General features: G+C 44.5%; 1 long non-coding RNA gene across 2 annotated transcripts; it reads left to right on the top strand.

The window, feature by feature from the left end:
* Positions 1 to 948: 948 nt before the first annotated feature.
* On the top strand, positions 949 to 19,158 carry LOC131899930 (uncharacterized). 2 transcript variants are annotated; one of them, XR_009376151.1, is made up of 3 exons: positions 949 to 1,091; positions 2,171 to 2,614; positions 18,766 to 19,158. It is a non-coding gene; the product is annotated as an uncharacterized LOC131899930 (long non-coding RNA). The 2 variants fall into 2 exon arrangements; XR_009376150.1 differs by lacking the exon at positions 18,766 to 19,158 and adding an exon at positions 3,205 to 3,533.
* Positions 19,159 to 23,034: the final 3,876 nt, after the last annotated feature.

Below are 23,034 nucleotides of genomic sequence, written 5' to 3' on the forward strand. Positions count from 1 at the left end.
GACTTAATAATGCCCGATTTGAAGGGAAACAAAAAAAAAAAAACAAAAAACAAAAAACAAACAAATAAAAAACTCAGACTGCATGCAGAGCTTCTCAGCAATTGTAGTAAATAAATAGTCCTTGTAGGGGGCTCCCGCCTCTCTGCAAAGAAAAAGAACACTGAAAAATGATCAGCCAGATGGGCAGACATTTTAGAATATGCTTGGTGTAATAGAGGTTCTGGCTGAGAAAATGGTAATTGAGGCTGCCTTGCAGGGGTGATGGGTTGGGAGGCTTGCAACTTCTTGATGACCCATTGTGGGAATTGGCTGATGGGAATTGGGAACAGAGGGGAGCGAGAGGGGCCTCATGGCTGGGGAGCTGAGTCCCAAGGAAGGAGCCATCAAGGGGAAGCAGTCCTGACAATACTGCTCTGACGCCTCAAGGACTGCCTCTACACTGTGTGCTGTATTGACAGAATTCCTGATGCTGGCTAACGCATTAGGGAAAGAGATTCTACTGGCTCAGTGCTAGAGGCTGAAAGCTCTTGATCAGAAGGCCTCAAATGACAAGTCATCTTGACTGTCAACTTGGTGAGAGTTAGGGTCACCTGGAAACACACCTGTAGCCATGACTGTGAGGCTGTCTCCAGAAAAGGTTAACCAAGCCAGGAATTCCCATTCTGAATGCAGGTGGACCCGTCCCATGGGCTGAGGTCCCAAGATGAATAAAAAGGAGAAGTGGACTGGGAACAAGGAAGTTCCCTACCACACCTATATTGGGCTTTCTGGTTCCCAAACTCAGTCTTGCAGCTGTTGAGAGTCCCCCCATCACCACCAAATGAGTTCATTACTGTAAGATTGGACATAATGGAAAAGGTTCTGATGTTTGTGCTGTCACTAAAGTATTATTGGAATATAGCCACACCCATTTGTCTATACCTCATCTCTAGCTGCATTCCTGTTACAATGACAGCATTATGTAGTCACTACCAAAATGTAATGGCTTCAAGACTGGGGGGAAAGCCATCTGGTCCTTTGCAGAGGAGTTTGCCTACTCTTCTTCTAAAGGATGAAGCCCCAAGGAAGTCTGGACACACAGCTTTCAGAAGGTGGGTGCACGAGAGACTTCTCAGGAAATGGGTGGAGGAGCTTGTTGGTGTGGGGCTTTCTGCATACTGTGACTCGGCCTTCTTATGAGGAATCTGAACCTCTTAGTGACTATGATCAAATGGAGATTGGCTTGGAGGCTCTTCACAGCGAATGACAGCTTCGTCCTGCATCTTGCTCTGCCACCCACCCCTGCAGTTTGTACATTTGCTGAAACATGCCTGCACAAACACATAAGCGCATGTGGACACACGCAGACAGAAGACCCTTGCTATTTCTGGCCTTCTCGTCTATTCCTACCCATTCCTCATAGCCAACTCCTTATGCAGTGAACAAGCCCAACTTTTACAGATCTTCAGTAAGGAGTCAAGGACAGGAGTCAGGCAGCTGCCATTTTTTGCAGTGAACTAAGGGTATGCTTGGGTTTAGGGGCACCCAAAGCAGACCCTAACCTGGCTCTGGGGCATCAGAGAAGTCTTTATGGTGACAGAGATATCAGGACTAAGTCCCCAAACAGACCAGGAGTGAACCATTATGTCAGATAAGGAGGCAGAAGTTCCTGTATGAAGAAGAGGCATGTACAGAGGCTGGGGGTGGGTAGAGGACAGAGTCCCAGGAACCAGCAGGGAGGCATGGTGTCAAGCTGTAGTACCGGAAACCACAGAGCTCCTGGGCAACTAAAGGATCCCTTCACAGATGGAATAATGATGAGCAAGAGGGATATGTGGGACATCTGTAAGTGACCATGTTTGTGTTGTCTCCGTACACTCTGAGAGTGGGGACCTACTCTTTTCATCTCTGTACTCAAAGCACACTCTGCCATTCTCTGCATGGCGGAGCACTCAGCTGGTGCTTATAGAATGTTGGAAAAAGCGGAAACTCTTCCAGATCAAGATTCTGGTCCTCTTGGACTTCTGCTGATCTGCTCCGGGACCCCGGCCAGGTTATGCCATCAATGCCCAGCATCCGCTGGGCCAGCAGAAGAAGGAAAAAGACACTATCAACATCAAATATTAAGTTAGCAATAGAATCAGGCTGGAAACCATTTTCTCTGCTAAATCCAGTACCCCCTTTCCACCAGGGTTCTCAGAGGGCAGATCAATGAAGAATTTTGCTGTGTGGCTGACTGCACATCCTCTCTCAAGCGTGCATATTCATCTTTAAGGAGCTGATCAATTCATTTCAAGACATCATTCTTCCAAAGCAAAGCAGGGGCTGATAAACAACACTCCAATGGTGGCTTGGAGATGATGTGAATCCTACATACAAATGAGGAAAATCTTATATATAAGTGAAGAAACTGACCCTCCAACAGCTAAACTTACTTGTGTTCACAGACCTGGCAAGAAAAGCATAGAGTGCAGATGGAAACACAAGTCTTCCTGAATACCAAACCTATGCACTCACCCACCCACAACAAGGGGTTCTGGGTGTGAGGAAGGCTTTGCTTAGGAGGCAGTAGCCAATTGGAGGTCTTGTGTTCTGCTTCATACATGGCCTCTTAGACTGAAGGCTTTAGTTTGGGGTGAGTGACATCTCAGTAGTTTTCAAGGCTCTCCACTGAGTTGCTATGAGAATAGAAACTAGAATATAACTTTCGCATTTTTTACTGGTGACTTGGGCTGGTTTAAGATGACTGGATAGGATTCATGCATCCTAACTGTTTAGCTTCAGGTCTCTCTCAACCTGCTTCTCCATGGCCAGGCCTGAGTCCCATCCCTCCCTTACCAAGAGTAGTTCTGGCGATGCTGCACTGTGGAGTCTGGGCCAAACTAGTTACTAGCTAGACAGTGGAGACAGCTTCCCATGGTCATGTTTATGGTTTAGTTTTAGAATCTTCACCTCCTGCCCAGAACTGACCACTGTCCAGGAGGTTCTGGGGTGAGAATACTCCTTTGCTTCAGAAGAAACCTCATCTGGGATTAAGGCACAATACCTGTCTCATCCTTAGGTTAAGGTAGGCATGCCACCCAGCTTTCCTTCAGTTTTTCAGATACCTACATTCCTGATATCGCAAGGCCTTTACCCAGAATGCCTTGGTGTGCTTGACTGCTTAGAGAAATGTGAGAACCTCAATCCCTTCACTACCTCATTTCTTCTTTCCTTCTCTTGGAGGTGATGGTCTGTGAGGAAAACCAAGGTCTCACCATATTCTTCACCTATACTGAGGAGCAGAGGCTAGGACCAACAAAACACTTCTTCATAGTGACCATCATTTGTAGCAAACAGGGCAGGCAGTGGGCTGTGACATTGGATATAGGACAAAGAAGGCTGGATTTTTTTCAAGTACAAAAGTTCCAGAATGTCTACCGTTCCCATCTCCCAGTCCCATTCCCCTTCAAGAGAATCAATGTTTTCTTTCTTGCTGGAACTGAACGTCATATTTAAATCCCCACTGTATCATTAAATATGTCTTTTGCCTCCACACCAATTTACCAAATGTATTACTGGCTTTGGCGTGTATCTTTTCTGTAAAGATCTATCTTAATCCAATATTGCCCTATGTCCATTAAGGCACCCCCTTTAAAGATTACCTCTGCGGAACACTCCTCAAGTGTCTTCAGTTTCATCCCCATGGTCAGCTGGAAAACTCTAAAAATTTAGAACAGTAGTAACTTCATGAGTACCTAGTATGTGCACCGCAGCTTATGTGATGGCAAATTATGTGATTTAGAGCACAAGTTGGTTGCTAAAACATTGCACAGCGGCTAAATGAATTTTTATCCCTCTGATGTTACAGCATGGCAGTAACGGAGGTGACATGAAGGCTCACAATGTTATAAGTCCCAGCTTCCTCCTGTGTCATTGCTCTGACATCTTGAGTCTTCACTCTTATGAAAATTGTGGTATCATGACATAGCAGCCAGCTGTGGAAGGAATGAAGATAAGGGATGCTGCTACTTTCCTTTACGGAAGTTATAGATGGCAGCACGGCTATACACAGCCCCCCCCCCCCCCCCCCGCGTGCACTGCTGCCCAAAGAGTCTGAACTTACTCATAGACCTGTGCCTATCTGCAAGAAAAACTGGGAAATGTGATCTTCAGTCCAAGAGGCATGTACTCAGAAATAAGATGTTTTATAAGGAGAGGAAAGGGAATATTTGGATGCTACCAGCAACACATGTCACCAAAATACAAGGTGATCCTAAATGAGACCAGATTCCAAGGTCTTTGAACCTATGATAAAAACAAGAAACAAGTTGAAAATCAAATTGTCAGAGTGAGACACAGCTTCATCCAAACCAGGGGTCTCTGCCTCAGTCGTAATATGAAACAGCCTCAAATACTTAGATTGTCCTGTCTGTGTGGCAGGGAAGATGGTACCCCAGGGGAACAGATGTGGCTTCTATAAAGTAAAGGGAGATTCTCATAGCAGAACCTCCTGGAGGGTGGTCAGTGCTGGTCAGGAGACAAAGGTTATAAAAATGAACCTTAAATAAGATGGTGAGAAGCTGTCTCCACCCTGTTAGTAAGCCATTTGGCTTGGACTCCACAATGCAGCATCGCCAGAACTACTCTTGGTGAGGGAAGGATGGGCCTCAGGCCTGGCCATGGAGCAGCAGGTTGAGAGAGACCTAAAGCTGAGCACTTCGGCGAGCAGAGGATGCACTGGTCCTGTCCGGGCATGGTGAAGTATTCTGCTTTGCGTCTTTTAAACCACCCTCAAGTCATTAGTAAGAATTTGGGAACCGAACTCCTATATTTTTGGTTGTGAGCCTAGCCTTTAATGGCCAAGCCATCTCTCCAGCCTAAGAGTTTGAAACCTACATTCTAGTTGCTATCCACGTGTGGGAGATTAAGACAGAGTCCATCAGCCATTCTTAGGATGCAGTGCACATGCTGCTCTGGACTTCCTTCAGTCCTTAGAGATGTTCCAGCCTCTGCTATCCCAAGGCGTTTGCACACACCTTCTCTTTTCCTGTAGCACTGCCCTCTACAACCTTTGCCTGTACCCTTCAGCTCATCTTGAGGTATCTTCCAGATCTACAGTAACACTGCAAGTCTCCCGAACGCTCACTCTAGTAGGTTACTCCTGACAAACTTCTAAAACTCCTCTGTTTAGTTTATTTAGAAGTTTTGAATGCTGAGTGCCCAAAGAGTATGTATGGTACAGGCTCTGAAATGGACTCTTCTTATTTTTAGCACTTCACAGTGGGGACACATCTGGGAAGAAAGATGACATTATGAAGTAAGAAGCCAAAGAGTCTGGGATCCTGTGGTCTCTTTGGAGAGCATATCTCCAATGACCTAAGGTTCTCCCACTGGGTTCCACCCCTGAAGAAGCCCAAGCTTTCAAAACATGATGCTTGGGGGTCAAACTGCATCCCAAAGAGGAACTCCCTGCCCATTGCACGAATGCTTTGCAATTACGCACACTCTGTTTTATTGTTTGATCTGTATCTGTGAGCACCACAAGGACAGGAACAATGTAGTTAGGAAAAAAAATGGAAAACCTACTTTCCTCATGCCTGAGTGATCTTGTAATCTCAACACTAGGAAAGTGGAGACTGGCAGATCCCTCGAGTTTCCTGGTGAGCAAGCCTTACCTAATAGATGGGTTCCAGACCAAGTGAGAGACGCTGTCTCAAAACAAAACTACCTAAGATGGACAATTCTGGAGTAATGATGCTTGTGGTTGTCCTCTGGCCTAATGTGCATACACACATGCACTCCCACATGCACACACAAAGAAAGAACAATTTTAGACTTTCACTGATGATAGAAAATGCCCATAATGAGAAAAATTAAATTCAGGAGCAAATTGTGTAACACAATTTTACTTCTGTTAAAATAAAGATTCATTTATTCTGTTGACAACATGCACTGTTGTTAGTTTTCAACAGTGGTTGGAATTTACTGAGTGGCTGCTATTTTTCAGGTGGCATGCTAAAAGCTGAGGACCAAGTAATGAACAAAACAAACACAATTTATTAGGTTATCATCACCAGCCCATGGACTACTCTCTCTTGGAATGGTAGCTAGCTTTCTGTCTCTCTAATGAAATACCCGAGATCATCACATTTTAAGGAGGGAAGGTTTACTTGGATCCACCGTTTTGTAGCTTTCAGATGGTATGGGCAGACCATTGCTCTGAGCCTCTGTGGGGAGGGGCCTGCTGATGGCAACAGTGGAGAGTGCATAGCAGAGCCAGCTATTCTCCTGAAAGCCAAGAAAGAGACAGGAAAGGAGAAGCAGGGTCCTGGATCCTCTTTAGGGATGTGACCTCAATGACCTTCAGGCCTCCCACTAAGCCCCATCTCCTGTAGGATGTACCACCTCCCAACAGGACCAGCCTGAGGACCCAGTCATTAGCCCATGGGACTTTGGAGACACTTTCCAAAACCATAACAGCTGATGGTTACTGAAGCCAATGGGTCAAACTCCCTAAGACTCAGTTTATTCATCTCTTAAAAATGACTACAGCTACTAACAATATATTTATTCTTGAAAATTGCTAAGCATGCAGAACACTGCAAGTATATTTTCACGTTAAAAAATGAATAAAATCAGTGATGTATGCATAAAATAGTTTAGTCATTCTCCTGTGTGTACATATATCAAAACATTGTGGTCTATGCCACAAATATATAGAATTTTATAACATTTATTTATTTATTCATTTAGTATGTGTGTGGATTTCAGAAGACAAGTTCAGGAGTTTGCTTTCTCCTTCTACCGTGTGGGTCCTGGGGATTGAACTCAGGTCATTAGTCTTGTCAGCAGGTGCCTTTACCTTTTACCCATTGAACTCTCCCTATATAAAAATTTTTAAATTAAAAAAATGTGATTTTTTTTAAAAAATGACTGCTCATATTTATTACATAATATCTAGCAGTTTTCTATACATACAAGCATAATGTGTATAAACACAAGAGGATAATAATAGCAATGAACAGAGATGTGCCTAGGTCAAACTTGAGGCTGAAGTCAGCATATGAGGGCTTGCTACATACATGTTCATCACATCAGAATCTAGTTGTTGCTACTCCAGGATACCAAGGTGCTCCACAGGATCACAAGGCTGCTCAGGTCCTGGGTGAACCCAGCTACTGGAGATCATTACCCACTAAGCTACGATGAAGCACTATGTTCAGCCACTTGGATCATCTGGTCAGTCATTCAGAGCCTATGAGTTTTTTTCTGTGGCTTCTAAGGTTCTACTTATCCACTTCCCACCTCTGCTCCTTCCTGATCCTGACACTAGCCTTCTGGAAGTCCCTAGTATACCAAGTGTGCTCCTGTCTGGGCTCGGTACTTCCCTAAAGCAGTCCTCCTGTGTGTCCAGTCTTCTTTCCAATATCTCCCTTCAGAAGAGGCTGAGCAGCCTAAGACTTCCTGAACCTTCTACGCATCTCCCCATTGACTCACTCATGACGACTATGTGACGTAATTACGTTCTTTTCCTTATTTACCATTGTCTTCCCTACTCAGTGTCACCTCCAAAAGAACAGAGACCCAGTTTTTCTAGACCCTGGCAGAACTTCACCTTTTAAAACTATGCCCATCACAGAGTGGACATTTAATAAATTCTTGTCAGAGCCAGGCGATGTGGTGCATGCTTATAATCCCAGCACTCAGGAAGCTGAGGCAGGAGGACCACAAGTCTAAGGCTAATCTGGGCTACACAGTTGAGACCCTGAATCAAAATCCTAGAGGCTGGGAGTGTAGCTCAGTAATAGAACTCTGGCCTAGCATATGGAGGTCTCTGGGCCACCCCAACACTGAAATAAAAATAAATGAATAAATAACTATATGGATGAATATGCCCTGCACCATGCTACCCATAGCAGAGAGTGACACAGTGAGACACACATCTTTTCTATCATCACTTTGTGGTGCTTTTCTTCTTGTTCTCCCACAGAATAATTCCCCTGGGTCCTGTCTCACCTGAGAATCCTCTAGAGTTATGAAACTAGCATTCATTTCAATATGCCAGACCCTTTCTTCAGGCTGCTCTTCTACCACAGTGCTTAGTAATTGTCTTCCAGAATCTATGAGGGTTCCAGTTTTTGATTAAATGCTTTCCTGGCTTTCAACGTTCCGGGCCAGCCAATTAGGCTGTGCCCTGCCATAGCATCAGCTGGTGCAGTGACTGACGGAGACGCACCTTGTCCCCTTCTTATTAGCAGCGATTTCCTTGAGCGTTTTGATCCAGGCAAGGAGTATGACATTATTGATTTGCTCTGCTCCACTCACTGAGAGCCTCATCTGCAAGAGCGGGGATCTTTATGGCTTCAATAATTTCCCGTAGTGCAGAGGACTCTTTTGTATTTTTTGCTTGGCACTTTGCAGATCTGTAAATTTTTTATGGACTCTGAGGTTAAATTTTGTCCCCTGTTTCTACATTCATCAGGATGTTGGCTTGGACTCTAAGAAAGTGCATGACCTTTTTGTACCTAGGTGTGTCCCATCCCACCCTAAGAGGGAGATAAAGATGGATATAGAGAAGGAATGAGGAAGGGGGAAATAGACAACAAGAGAGAGAGACAGAGAATGTTCTAGAATTGCTTATGTTCTATATGTCTTACTGAAAAAGATAAAAAAGAAATAGCTCAGAAAGCTTTAGTGACTCCCCTCAATTACCCTAGCCAATAAGTGGGTAACTCTCCTACCTTTGGGGTAGCCATTGATGATGTTCACCAAAATGTTTTTTCCTCTTCTCCTGGGAACAAACTAGAATTGCCCTTTTTTTTTCTCCACAGTCACATGATTTTCTAAGGCTAAGAGGGAGTGTACTGAAGCACTTCCAAGTAGATGCCTTTAAGAACTCCTGAGTGACAGATTAATTAGTCCTTTCCACCCTCCAAGGATAGAGGATCCCTCCACCTGTAACTGCAAATGAAGACAGTAACTCAAGGTCATGGAACATGAGTGGGAAGTAAAGCTATCATTTTTGGCACTGAGTTTCAGAGACAGCCAGCCTGGCGGTGCACACCTGTGATAACAGCACTTGTGAGGCTGAGACAGGCAGGCGAATTGCGAGTTCAAAGCCAGCCTAGGCTACACAGGGAGACCCAGTATAAAACAAAGGCAGAGCAAAACCAAACCACATGGCCACCACCATAGCAAGAGATTCAGAGTGCTTTGTTTTCACAATATAGCTTGGCTCATCCTCACGGGTACAGACTCCAGCCCAGAGCCTCCAAAGACATATGGAAGTCTTGAGATCCTGCTTGGGTAGCCTGGAAGACTGGGGCAAGGAGAGAAATGGGAACTGTGGTTACTTTAACATCAGATTTCCCATCTACAGCTTTGTTTGGAACAAGAATTAGCAAAGCTATAAAACAAGGCTAAGCCTCATTTATTAGGACAACAAATCATTCCAAACCTGTTCTTAAGCTTCCTTTCGGGCTCGAATCCGCACACTGTCCTGGTGCCTTGACGTCACTTTCTCCTCTTTCCTCTGCTCACTTCTTCATTTGCTCACCCACTCATTCAGCTCATGTCTTCTGGGTTCTTGGTGTCTCCAAAGCTTGCTGTAGACACAGAAGTGTCAAACTGTTACACACACTTCCCCTTGCCTTGCCACCAGCCCTCAATTCTACTTTCAACATAGTGAATGTCTTTCATGTTGTGAGAGCCAATCAAAATTCTTTGTATCAGAAAACCTTTCTGCTACCCCTTCCCTCCAAAACACATTCAGCCACCATTTTCTCTGTGCTCTTGACAGGCTGAATTCCTTTGTCTATGGAGCATCTGGTGTTTCCACAGCTCACACATTTGTCTCCTTCACTAGACTCTGCCTCTTCTGAGGTGGGGGTCATTCCTCAGTCCCTCAGTGTGTCGGAAGCTTAAGTGCCCAGCTTATAATCTGTGTCCAGTACATGTATACTGAATGAGGGAGTGAGTGATGTTTGTTCAATCTTGTTATTATCCCCTATATCACACCCAATATTCCAGAACCTTAGCTCTCCAAAATTTATTAAACAATTTAAAATAATTCCATGTCTATCCTAGATCTTTCTCTCAAAAGAGATTATATAATTTCCTCCTAAAATAGGAATGTTGTGCATAATCACTGCATCCTTATTTTAAAATTATAGTTACATTTTGTACCTCTTTATGGTGTTTTATGTGTTTATATCACCCCATCATTCATTGTTGCTACATTGTTTTTGAGGTAGGGTCATTCTTTACAGCCCAGGTTGACATAACACTTTTTTTTGTATACATAATTTTTTTTTAATTTTTATTTTGCAATACAATTCAGTTCTACATATCAGCCACAGATTCCCTTGTTCTCCCCCCTCCCACCCCCCAACACTTTTTATATAGCCCAGGCTGGCCTCTGCTTCCTGAGTGCTAGGATTATAGGCATGAGCCACCATGCCTATTTCATTTCACAATTTTTCATGGCTGCATAAACTTCTGCTGTTTACAAACAATTCAGCAATTCCCTGTGACTGGTCATTGAGGCTCTTTTTACATGTTTGCTATTTTAACAAATAGTTTAAATGCTTGGAGACTTCCTCTGCAGACAAATCTCTTTTCATTTCTTTCCCGTAGTGCATAGTGGTTGGGTCAAAGGATATGAGTCAATCAAATGGTCAGATCCAGAGTTCTAGGGCCCTGTCCAACTGCATGTTCAGGCAAATGTTTAGTGTACAGACTTCCCTGTGTGGGCAGGGGTAGAAGGGGAGCTATTTAACACCTCTGTGTTTATCTGGACCAGGAGAAGGAGACCCCATGGATATTCTGATATGTCTGAAGGAAAGGGGCCACGACAATTATTTTATTGAGGGGTATAAATGTCATTTAATGAGCCTGCCTCCTTAGAAGCCTTAGAATATGCTTGTAGCCAGTGGGAATGTCCTCTTTCTGGTTGCATTTTAACTATAATAAATCGTGCCTGCCTCCATTAGCTCAGAGCTCGGAACATAACAAGACGTGTGCTGTCCAGCAATCTTTGTTGTTCCTCCAACTACATCAGCACCATCGATCTGTTCAAGTCACCCCACGTTGGCTGAGCTTTCTGATGGCCAGCTCCCTGCTCAGCTGCCTTCCTTCCCACACTCATGTCCAAGCATAAACCCAGCTTTCTGTGTTGTGCTCCTCAACCACATTTGACATAATCCATATTTTCCACTTTAAATATTTATAGCAAACTTGGAGAGAAAACATTCTCTTTTTCAAGCTGCCTTCTAATTTCATTTCACAGTGAAGGTCAGAGCAGCGAACCCTCTCTGCAGGGACGATTCTCTCCTCATTTTCAACAGCATCAAGGACGGAATCCTTTAACCCAACTTCATCCCCTGAGTACCTCCCTGCGATCCTCCAAATGCTTCTTATGGGTAAACAGACCAGAAACCACTCACTAAGAGAGGATACTATAATGAACGTCACATTGCATTGCTTTTACGGGTATAAAAAAAATACAAGTCTGAAGCAACTTCAGAATATATATGTAAAAGCATACAGAAGAAGCAGAGGCCACACTTCACCCACCATCCAGATAACTATGTTTTACAGGTTGGTGTCTACTTTTTTAGGACTTTCTTACAAAAAGGGGTTATATGTAACATATATGCTACATCAAGATTATATTTCACATACCCCTTTGAAAACTTCTTTTTCTAATTATAATGTCACTGGGCTCTTGCTCTGGACTCCCCTCAGCTGCCTTGTCCTTGTGGATGAGACACAGAGAGTAAATGCAGAGGAGAGGAGGGCATACCCTCAAGGGGGTGAGAGTGGACACTGGCCACAAAGACCATTTCCTTTATCTACAATGTGGATGGGCTTTATACACTTATAAATTATAAGTTTCTGGAACTGACAGCTTTTTGGGGGGTGTTTTCCTGTCTGAATTGTTGACGGGCTCGTTTGGATGAACTCTTATGGGTGTGGGTGATGGGACACCTTTGTACTTTATCGGAAGGCCTTCTGTATAGCCATCTTAGAGCTGTGATCCGGGAACCAGGTTTATAGAGTTATCTGTTTATGACCTTCAGGGCAGGGCAGGATGTAAAGTCTCCCACCAGGGTTAGAGACAGGACCCAAGCCTGTTTCCTTTGCCCAGTAATTACAGTCTTATTGTTCCAACTCTTATTTTACAAGCTTCTGATTAGGAGGGCAGGGTCCATCCTCAGTGCCCTCTAACTCTGCTGCCATCCATCAAGCTACCTAACAATAATTGAGTTGCGGGATCTTCCTTGTCTTCAAGAGTGTATACGTGTATTTTACTTCTACCATAATTTTTAATGGCCATGGCAAAGCCTGTCTTGTATAAGTGTAAGAGATAGTTAGCCAACATACTATCACTAAGTATCTAGGCTATATCTACTAGTTTGTTATTGTCTTTAAAAGCAGCTTAGAGGGGCTGGTGAGAGGGCTCAGTAGGTAAATATAATTGTTTCCAAGCCTGATGATTTGAGTTCAGTCCCTGGGACCTGCATGGTGCAAAGACTCCTACAGCTTGTCAGTGTACTATTGAACACATGCCTCCCTCACACCATAATAATCAATGTAATAAAACTGTTTTAAAATCTTAAAGGCTTGGGGCCTCCTCTCCAGACAGATGTCCCCATCTCATTACTTTCATTTAAATTTCCTGATGCAGATCAGCTAAGGATGAAAGATATGAGCTTTTTAAAAACCTTTGACTCATTTTACCAAAAAAGAAGGACAGAACCGGCCTGTTCACATGAGCAATGCCAAAGTCAATGTCCTCATAACATCACTAGGTCTGAGCATTAGGACTCCAAATTTTCAACCATTGGATAGCAGAGGGAGAAAAAAAACCACAGTTATTACCTGACTGTCTCATTTCAACAATATATCCCATGAATATTAATTTCGAATGTTTACTAAACATTCATTTTCTGTTTTGCCAATGTGCCTCTAATCAGATGTCTTGGCCATCGTCCTCACTGGTACTTAGGGATGCTGACATTTTAAATGGTAAAGAACTGATGCTACAAACACTGCTCACTGCATCTTTCATCCTTTAATGCTGTGCTCTTCTGCTGTGGGGATTTAAAACCTGATGTAATAAAATCCATCAGTGTTTTCCCCCGGGGTGATTTCTTACTTCCGCTTGCATTTTCCAAAGAGAAAAGAAATTTTATTTATATAGCTTTACAAAGGTTTCCATTTGTTTATTATTTATATACACATTCAAACAATGTGAAATTTGTTTATCAACCATGAGGTAGGAATCTCATTTTGATTCGTCACGGAAAGCTAGTTTATCTACCCAACAGTTTTAGAGGTACGATTCGATTTTCTTGCTGATTTGAAATGCCGCACTAGAAAGTCTAGGATGGTTTGTTGTTGTTGTTGTTGTTGTTGTTGTTGGAGCAGGGTCTCTGATAGACTAGTTTGGGCTCAGATGCTCTTCATAGCCAAGGTTGGCTTTCTAGTTCATTCTTCCTGCCTGTACTGCCACACATTGAAACTGTAAGCATGTGTAGCCACGTGCAGCCATGTCCAGCTTTTGTACTACCTTAGATGGATCTATTCTTCCATTTTTGTTAATCTCCTCAGAAAATCTCTGACTATTTTCAAATGTAAATTCTTATAGATGAAATTTAGTATTTCACTAGGCAACAAAGAACACTGAAAATATTTTAATGAGAATTACATAACATTACTTAACTTCGGATAAATTGGTGAATACCCAGCACCTTTTCATCTTTTATATCCTTTGGTAAAGACTTGCATTTCGACATAGCATAGCATATACACATTTTTAGTTGTTTATTCCTAGGTAACCTGTATCTTCAGTGTGATCAGAGTTTTATCATAATTTGACTTCGTTGTTGACTGTCACTGATCCACAGCAAAGCTACCAGACTTGTGTGTTCAATGTATACTTGGCATTGTGTCTGAGGATTATCTGGCAGTGATAGCCAATGTCATTGCATCACTTCCTGGCTTTTTGTCTAAGATGGAGCTCAAAGCCATGTCACTATACTTCATAGTCATTTGGTTGTATCACAACAGGAAGAAAACCTGTGGGTGGAGTTTGGGCAGTGGTGCAGCACTGGCTAGCATGTGTGAGGCCCTGAGTTGGATCCCCAGCACTAGAAAGAACAGAGAAACAAAAGAAAAGAAAAGAAAAACCCTACAAAATCTTATGTATCTCAGGTTTGTCCTAAATTTATTATGTAGCCTGCCATGACCTTAAACTTCTGATCCTCATGCCTCTACCTCCTGGTGGGGAGATTACTGGCATATGCCCAGTTTATTCTGGGATCAAACCTAAGGCTTCTTGCATGCTAGGCAAGCACTCCAGTATTTTGCTCCATCTCCAGCCCACTCCCTCCAAAACTACTTTGTAAGCCTGGGGTTGCACAGTAGAAGAACTCTGGCAAGGCCTAGGCTTGATGTCAGCTCAGAAGAAAGGGCATAGGCCATGCAGATTCATCTGGACAGGTATAAGAACCATATGGGATATCAGAGGAGGGTATTAATTTCATTTTGGGGCTTTGCAGTTGTTGTTTGGTTTGATGTTTTTGTATTTTATGATGCTTTGACATTTTGAGATCTTGCTAACCAAACAGGAAGTACACTTCCCAGAACTACCTAGATCCCTGAGACCTCAACCCCTATCAGCAGCTTTTCCTGTGTAAGCCAAACTACCACATTCAAACACCTCCCTTAGCATGCATGGACACCACAGGCCAATTTTTCTTGTCCCAATCACCATCAGACCACGTACCCGGCAAACTGTGGGAGCCCCACACTACAGACTCTGTTGTGGTTATTCAACCAGCCTATCTTAAGCCTGGGAAATCATCCTGCCTTACATTTCTTCCCATGGAGGCCTCAATTTGCTCTTTCCCAGGCTCTCCTGTCCTGCCCATCTTCTCACCAACATGGTGTGTTTGGGGGGTAAATGCATCCTTCTATAATCCTCAAATGGCATGGAACTGCCCCTCCTCTTGGAAACTGTGGGTAGAAGTCTTTTCATCATTGTTGGCCTCACTGGACCTCTCTAACAACACAGCCTACATTTAAAAACAATAGCTCTATAAACATCCAGAATAGACGGTTAAGAGGAGCCAGCCAGTCCTGGGCTTCGGTGTCAGATGGTCTTGAGTTTCACTTAAACTTCTTGGCTTGCTGGATCTGTGACTTTACACAGGTGTCCTACCTCCTCAGATACTCCCTGTCTCTGAGGTGGGGGGTCTCTGAAGGAGAGGACTTGCTGAAATTCACTAAGCTGGTGGGTAGCTGAACAACTGGGATTCAAACCTGCACGAATTCAAATGCGAAGCCTGTACTCTTGACACAGTAGACAACATTTTCCCTTCCTTGTCCTTTATCTTGTTGTCACCTCTGGAAGTTCTTCAGGGGCCTAGTTACCATGCAGAGTCCCTGGTAGTATCACCCAGGTCCAACTCTAGAGTCTGAGATGTGGAGGGGAATAAGAAAACACAGGGGATTCCCAATGCAGTGATGTTTCCCATCCTGAGTCCTCATGAGTCAGAGTCTTACGAACTGAGCAGAGTTAATACAAAGCCAAGGCATGTTCTACCTACCCAGTACATCATGTAACACACCAGAAAGCAATCCTAAACAAGCAGGTGAGTTACAGGAGCATAGTCACTAGAGGTGTGGCCTAGATCAACACATGCCAGGCAAGTGCTCTACCATTTGAGTTCTATCTCCCACCCTCCTCCTCCAAAACCACTTCATAAGCCCGGGGGTGCATAGTAGTAGAGTTCTTGCAAGGTCTGAATTTCATCCCAGTACCATCCCTGGTGCCATGGCTTGGGGACACTTAGTCTACCATTCTTGAAGAGATCAAAGAACTTCAGCTCCCTCTCTGCTCTCATGTGGTGAAAGGAAAGAAAGGGTTCATATAATGTCTCTCTACATGCACCTGCTGTTTACCTGGAGTCTGCTTTCTGCTTACTGTAGATATAGCTAATATGTGTTTTCATAAAAATGCTAAACAAGAAATGAAATTTGAAAAAATGAATTTATAATTACAACTTCATGTAAGCCCCGAAGCAAACCTGTGAATGAGCAACAGCCGTCACAGTTCAGAAAACTGAGACTCAGAAAACGAAGTCTCACTCAAGACCATTCATCTGAGAAACAGCACAGTTATTATTCGAAGCCATGTCTGCCTGGCTTTTTGTGAGGGGCGATTGTTGGGACAGGATCTCATGTATTGAAGGCTAGCTCAAACTCACTATCATTGAGAATCACTTTGGACTGTTATTACCATTATTGTTGTTGTTATTATTACTGTTATTTACCTTACATATCTTTTGCTTAAGCATATGGATTCCAATTTTATTTTTATGGGTTTTCTATGAATGGGTGCTTTGCCTCCATGTGTGTCTATGCAACACATGTGTGCCTGGTGCTGCCAATGCCAGAAGAGGGTGTTGGATGCCCTGGGACTGGAGTGACAGACAGTTGTGGTTGTGAGCCATCATGTGGGCACTTGAAATTGAGCTCCGCTCCTCTGGAGGAGTGGCCACTGATCTCACTGCTCAGTCATTTTCTCTAGCCATGACCTTAGGTCTATGATCTTCCTGCCTCCACCTCCCCACTGCTAGGAGCATAGGCATACACCAACATGCCCAATGAATGGGCTTTTTTTTTCTTGCTACTAGAGATTGAACCCAATACCTCACAGATGCCATCAAGTGTTCTATCAGTTAGCTACATCTCTAGCCTGGTGTCTGCTTGACTTTCGGATGCTCCACCCCCTTTTGATATAGTTAGTGCCCATTCACATCCTGGCATTGACTTGTTCTCTGGTTGGCTGTTGGTTGGAAGTCTATTTACTCCAACAAGCCATTAATAAATACTCATAACACTACAGGTGGCATATTGTATGCGTTCTCATTAACCAACACTATTTGTCCCTTTCCTGCTTGTTCAAGATACCTGCTGGTAAGTACCATGGTGTACTTGGTCTGGAAAACCTGCCGTGGCCCCAAAGCAGCCCACCTCAATACATAAAACTTAATGTCGTATTTAGGAAAATATCTAATAATGCCCAATATGATGAATTCTATAGATTTAAGCAACCCCTGCACACACCCTCTACCATAGTGTAAAGGAGCAGTTCACATTCGCTGGTGGAGGGAGTACACACTTGTGTTCCTGGATGTAGGTTGCTACACAGTCTGCAGTTGAGTGTTTCATGTTATTCAGACTAGCAGGTGTTCTCTGGAGCTAAGCCAGATTCTTTTACCAGGGCAGCTGTGTTCCCCAGCCAGCTCAGAGCCATCCATCAGTCCACTCAAATTCATTGTCTCAGGGACCTCAGGTACACAAAGTCATTATGAGTCCAAGTAGTCCCATGTGCTAACCCCAGGAGTGGTTCCGAGGCTCGCTGTTGCCCTTGCTATCTGGAGCACTAGCCTCCCTGGGTGGCTGCGGTGGCAACACTACACAGTGAGCAGGACAGACAATCCCTCTGCTGAAATGCTGTGCATTAATGTGAAGGTAACATCTGGCCCGGAAGTCAAGGACCCCAAAGCCTTTGGTTTGTATTTGACCTCAAAGAGTCCTTAGTCATCGGAAGCATAGCCACAAAATCACATCAGAAAGGACATTGCTCTCCGCTAAGGACGCCAGGTCCCGAGCCTGCAGAGCATATGGTAGAGCAGATTAAGAGCCAAGAGGGACTTCCTGTGCTAAGGTGCCAGTCTCATTAGTGTGGCTTAGCACCTATGGCTGAAGTCACTTCCTCCTGGCAAAAGCCTGAGGACCCCAGAAGCCAGAGCAGGGTACTACCCAGGCAAGGAGTCAGGAGGAGGGCTGAGTTACATCTTGTGATATAACTTGGCTGATTTGAGGCTTTTGGATGAACAATAATAGATGAGTTCCTAGAGTTCCAGAGAGAAAGGGACATCAGCAGCACACATCACTCAGCTACAGTTTGGAGTAGACCACAGGGATTTTCTGATTAAAACCTCAAAAGCAACAGTTTCTTCAGTCCCAGATTGTTGTGCACAATAGGCATCCTTGAGACTCATTCTACCTCCCTTCCTAACGCCCTGAGTCCCCCACCTTTCCCCTGAGTCCCCCACCTTTCCCCTATGGCCCCATTCCTTCTCCCCACCAGGCTAAGTGCTTTCTCCACAGTGCCTCATTAAATCCTTAAAACCACCTATGAACAGCAGTTTAGAGGAAGCAGCATTGTGTAGAGGATCAGTGCACAAACCCGGAGACATGTCATGCTGCAATGCTTTCCATGAGATTCATAAAATGAAGTAGGCTGAATGGAGACTCCCAAAGGTAGTAAGAATTCATCCCTTCCACATTCTAATGTTGCCTGGCATGGTAACATTTTACAGATGTGGTTTAAGATCTTGAGACAAGAAGAGTTTTTCCAGATTATCTGGATGGACCCTGCACTGGGCAGTTTTTGTCAACTTCATTCAAACTAGAGAAGAGGCAACCCTAACTGAGGAATTGCCCCATCACATTGGCCTGTGGGCATGTCTGCTGGGTATTATGGGTACTATCTTGATTGACTATGGGTGTGGGAGGGCCCAGGCATCTGTGGGCTGTTCTATCTCTGATCAGATGGTCCTGGGTGCTGTAAGAAAGCAGGCTGAGCAAGCCAGAAGGAATAACCCGGTTAGCAGCCTTCCCCTATGGCTTCTGCTCCAGTTCCTGTCTCCAGGTCCCTACCTTTAGCTGTTCTGGTTTCCCTCAGTGATGGAGTACGACATGACAAAGAAATCCATTCTCTCCCAGGTTGCTTTTGGTGTTTCATCACAGTGACAAAAAGACCAACTACTACAAGCCCTAAGAGTTATCCTGAGTGTCCTTACAAGAGAAACAGAGAGATACATGGTGAAGACACAGGTAGATGAAGGGTAAGGTGACGTGGCCATGGAGAGAGAGATGCAGACATAAGCTGAGAGCTGCTGGCAGCTACCAAAGACAAATGCAAAGAAAGACTCTCGAGTGAACGTGACCTTGAAAATATGATTTCAGAGTCTTAAAGCCTAGGCTGGAAGTTGAGGCTATTTCCTACTGCTTTTGCTGCTTCCAGTCAGCCAGACCTAAGGCAGGACTCCCCCTTTCAAATTCCCACACTCTGCCATCCACTGTGATTACCAACTGTGAATAAAACAAATGACCGCTGCTTGTGTAGTGTCAAGTTTTGAACCCCGTACTCTAGAAAGCCTTTGGATTCCCAATCATTGTACTCACCTCACAGGTGGAGAATGGAAGTTCTTCTCACAGTGGCATGCCCAAGCTTGAGTGGACTAAATCCAGGTCCATCTTTCCCTATATCCTCAGACCCAGTCATTTCCCTCACTGTAATAACAGCTTCCTATGGCTCAGGCACCATGCTTTGCATTTCCATATGCTTGCTCTCTCTTTGAATCCTGTGGGACTCCATGTCTTACAGGTGAGGAAACACAGATTCTGACAGGACAGGCTGCCTGTGATCACTCAGAAAACCACAGCTGTGCTAGAACATGGAACCCAGTCTTTGACTCTGGAACCCCAGCTAACCATCTGTCTGGCACATTGTCCATCACAGCTAAAACTCACATGCAGACATCTTGGCAGCTTATGCTTACAGAAGCCATTAAATTCATTCTGTGCTTCTCTCATTCCATTCAAGGAGGCCAGGTAGGTGGAAGACATAAACTGGGTGTGCAGGAAGCCCCTCTAAACTCCGTGGACTTTAGCTGACCCCTTGAAGTTCACGGTGTGTATAGGTCATCTGCAGGAAAGCCAGGAGAAGCTATGCAGTAAGGAGCACCAGTGCCTCCCTGTGGAACTTCTCTTTGTGGGGGTCATAGTGGCATTTCATGTAACTGTCTCTACAGGAGACGGTCATTGCACTCTTCTCCCATCCCTCTAACCCTGGTTCCTATAGGGAACCCATCTGAGAACCGTCCTTTGCACTTAAGTCTCATGGTTTCTCTTCTATGCAGTGTTGACTTTCCTGCTCTGAGACTGACCTTTTCTACAGTCCTGTATTGCCAACCAAGTCTCAGGTGTCCTGAGGACATGCATGTGACTGTGCCATTCTCCCTTCTTATCCCGACAAAGTGGGAGGAGTTGCCTTGTGGGTCACCCAGTACTTCCTGTGCACTTATTTTCTGATTCTAATGACACCCCTGTGAAGCAGCTTTTAGCCATGATCACACCTAACAGCTCCAGGTGGATGGTACTGAAGATGCCCACACTGGCTGAGATGGTGCCACTTGGCACTGACCCTCATTCTATGGCAGACACTGCTACAAGAGCTCCTCATGCATCAACTCAGTCGTCACGGTGTATCAAGTACCACACTTAGAACTGGTGTTGAGGGGTACTATAGCTCCCTTTGCAGGCGAGGAAACAGAGACCCGGGGAAATTAAATAAGGTTTCATAGCTCCTCGTTGGAAAAAGGCAGCGGGTGTCTGCATGTGTTTCTGTAACCCTGTCCGGGTTCTTTGCTGCTCCAATAGTAAGGATGAGAGTGGAAGAAAATAGAGAAGATGTGACCCCACCTCCCATCCTAACTGCTCACTACCTGATCTTTCACAGGGTACACTGGCCAAATCCTGCTGTAGCCCCAGAACTCATCATATAAAAAAGACCAGTGTCTTCCCTTCAAAAATATCACTCCAAAGCCCAGATGGAGCAATAGTATGCACTCAGTGCAGTCCCTGCATCTAACAGATATGCATTCAAGTTCTTGGTCTAAGAAGATGTCTTGATGTGGAACACAGCAGTCTTCATCTATAACCTTACTCTGGGGTTGGGTATGGTTTCTGTCCCCATTTCCCAAAGTGATTGGAGGTTTGGTCCTCAAGTTGATGCTGTTTGGAACCAGTGGATCCTTTGGGGGCTGGGACCCAGTAGGGAATCTTTGAGTCATTAGACATATGCCTTTAGAAGCTTGTTCTCACAAAACTTATTAAGGGGTTGTTCGTTTCTTGTACTGAAGAATAAACCCAGGGCCTTGCAAATGCCAGGCAACATTCCACCACTAAGTTACAGCCTCACCTTTTTTTTATTATTTAAATTTTGAGGTAGAATCTCACTGGGTAGCCCAGGCTGGACTCACACTCCCGATCCTGCTCCAGCTACCTAAATAGCTGAGATTATAGGCATGCACCACCACCATCGGCTCCCCCATTTGAATTGCTTCGAGCCGAGAAACTGTTATAAGAGGGTCAAGCTGGGGCCAGATATTTTATTGTGGTAGCAAAAGCTCACTAGTGCACTTAAGATAACAAAAATCTTTCCTGGAGGGTATGCCTATGGTAAGGAATCATAAGATACCGTGAGTAAAATGTCAGGAAGACAGTGGATACAAAACACGAACTCAGAAATCATCAGTGGCACAGGTGAGGAGGCAACTCCCTTCACCTCCCCTGCATCCCAACAAAAGAAAAGCATCAGTTCCACTCCACCATCCACAGAGGACTAACACCTGTTATTCTATTGAAGTGCAAAGCAGCTCCCGTCTAATTCACATTTGCAGGCCATCATCAATATGCTGCTTCAGTTCAGCAGATGCAGGCAGAATTTGCCATTCTCCAGCACAGCCGGCCACCTCCCTAGAGGACAGGTGGAGGAGGAAAATGGGAATGGAGGTAGAGACCAGTACTTCCCTGGGCAGCTGGAAGCATTGAAGCCCTGTCAGCTGTCCCTAGTGTTCAAGTGGCCCCTCCTAGAAATTAGACAAAGCGACATTCTGGATGTAGGAATGGAATTCTCAGAACCCTGCAAGCTGATGGCCTCTGTAGAATCCTTTAATTGTGGGAGGTCTGTCGGGGACAAGAAGGCCTGGAATCTGCCTGCAGAAGCCATCTCTGGCCCCTTTGTGGGGTTTCTGGGGTGAGGGACAATTTATCACACTACTTTCCCTGAATAACTTCCCGTGGGCATGCTGGACAGCCCAGCCACAGCCACAGGGACAGCTGACATTTGTTGACTACACACCATTCCACACTCGTGGTAGCTCAGTGAGCAAGATCTCTGCATTAGTTACTGTTCTTCTCTCTGTGGCCAAATACCTAGCTGTAGCAACTTAAGGGAGCAGGCATTTATTTTGGCTCACCATTTAAGGTGGTCTCATCTATCACTGCCGGGGAGGTATGGTGGAACATCCCGGTATATGGCAGTGGAAGTTTTCGGCTGCTCTTTCTTGTGTCTTGGAAGATCCAGAAGCATAAGGTAAGAATGGAAGTGACTGGGCTATAACCTAAAAGACATATGCAGGGCCCTACCACTGCCAGCTACACTTTCTGACCTAAAGGTCCTATAGCCTCCTCCAATAGCACATGAGTCAGTGAGGGAATAAGTCATATTTAAACCATAATGGTTTCCATTTTACAAATGAAGATATTGAAACACAGAAAGCTAAGAGGCACAAGTCACTGATCAGAGTGGAGGTGTTATCTAGCAGAAGAAACAGGCTGGGAAGCCAGATGAGCTCAGATTTGAGTCCATCTGAGCTAAGGAACAATTTCATTTCACTTAGTCTGGATTTCTGCATTAAAATGGACACTCCCCACCCTCCAGTGTCTATTGTATTACTGTAAGAACTAAGTGGGCTATGTTGAGCCTCATACACTGGCAGGCATTGGAGTAACAATAGCAGTTGTTATGGTTTTCTGTATAGATACTCGTATTTTGCATGATCAATACCTCTTCCTCTTCCTGGTATTAAGTAGCACTTTTTTTTTTGTCCTTTAAGGAACCATGGCTCACCACCTCTCTGATGGTTTGGAGGCAGAAGTAATTATAAGCAGAAGCTGACTTTTGTCTGTCATCTGCTCACAGCAGACAGGCTAGACACATCAGAGCTACCATAATTGGTTCTGATTCAGGCACATAATTACACTGGGCCCAGAAGTTTCAGAACATGGAGTTATTGATTGAAACACTGGGAAAGAAATGCTTTTCTCCCATTGACATTTTAACTCGAAGCCTCTGTGGCCCACTGGGATGAGGCAAGACAATGGAAATTGTATCCCAGAAAGAAAGAGAGCAATTAGATTTCTAAG

The sequence above is a fragment of the Peromyscus eremicus genome, chromosome 1 (assembly GCF_949786415.1).
Source record: "Peromyscus eremicus chromosome 1, PerEre_H2_v1, whole genome shotgun sequence".
Classification (NCBI taxonomy): domain Eukaryota; kingdom Metazoa; phylum Chordata; class Mammalia; order Rodentia; family Cricetidae; genus Peromyscus; species Peromyscus eremicus.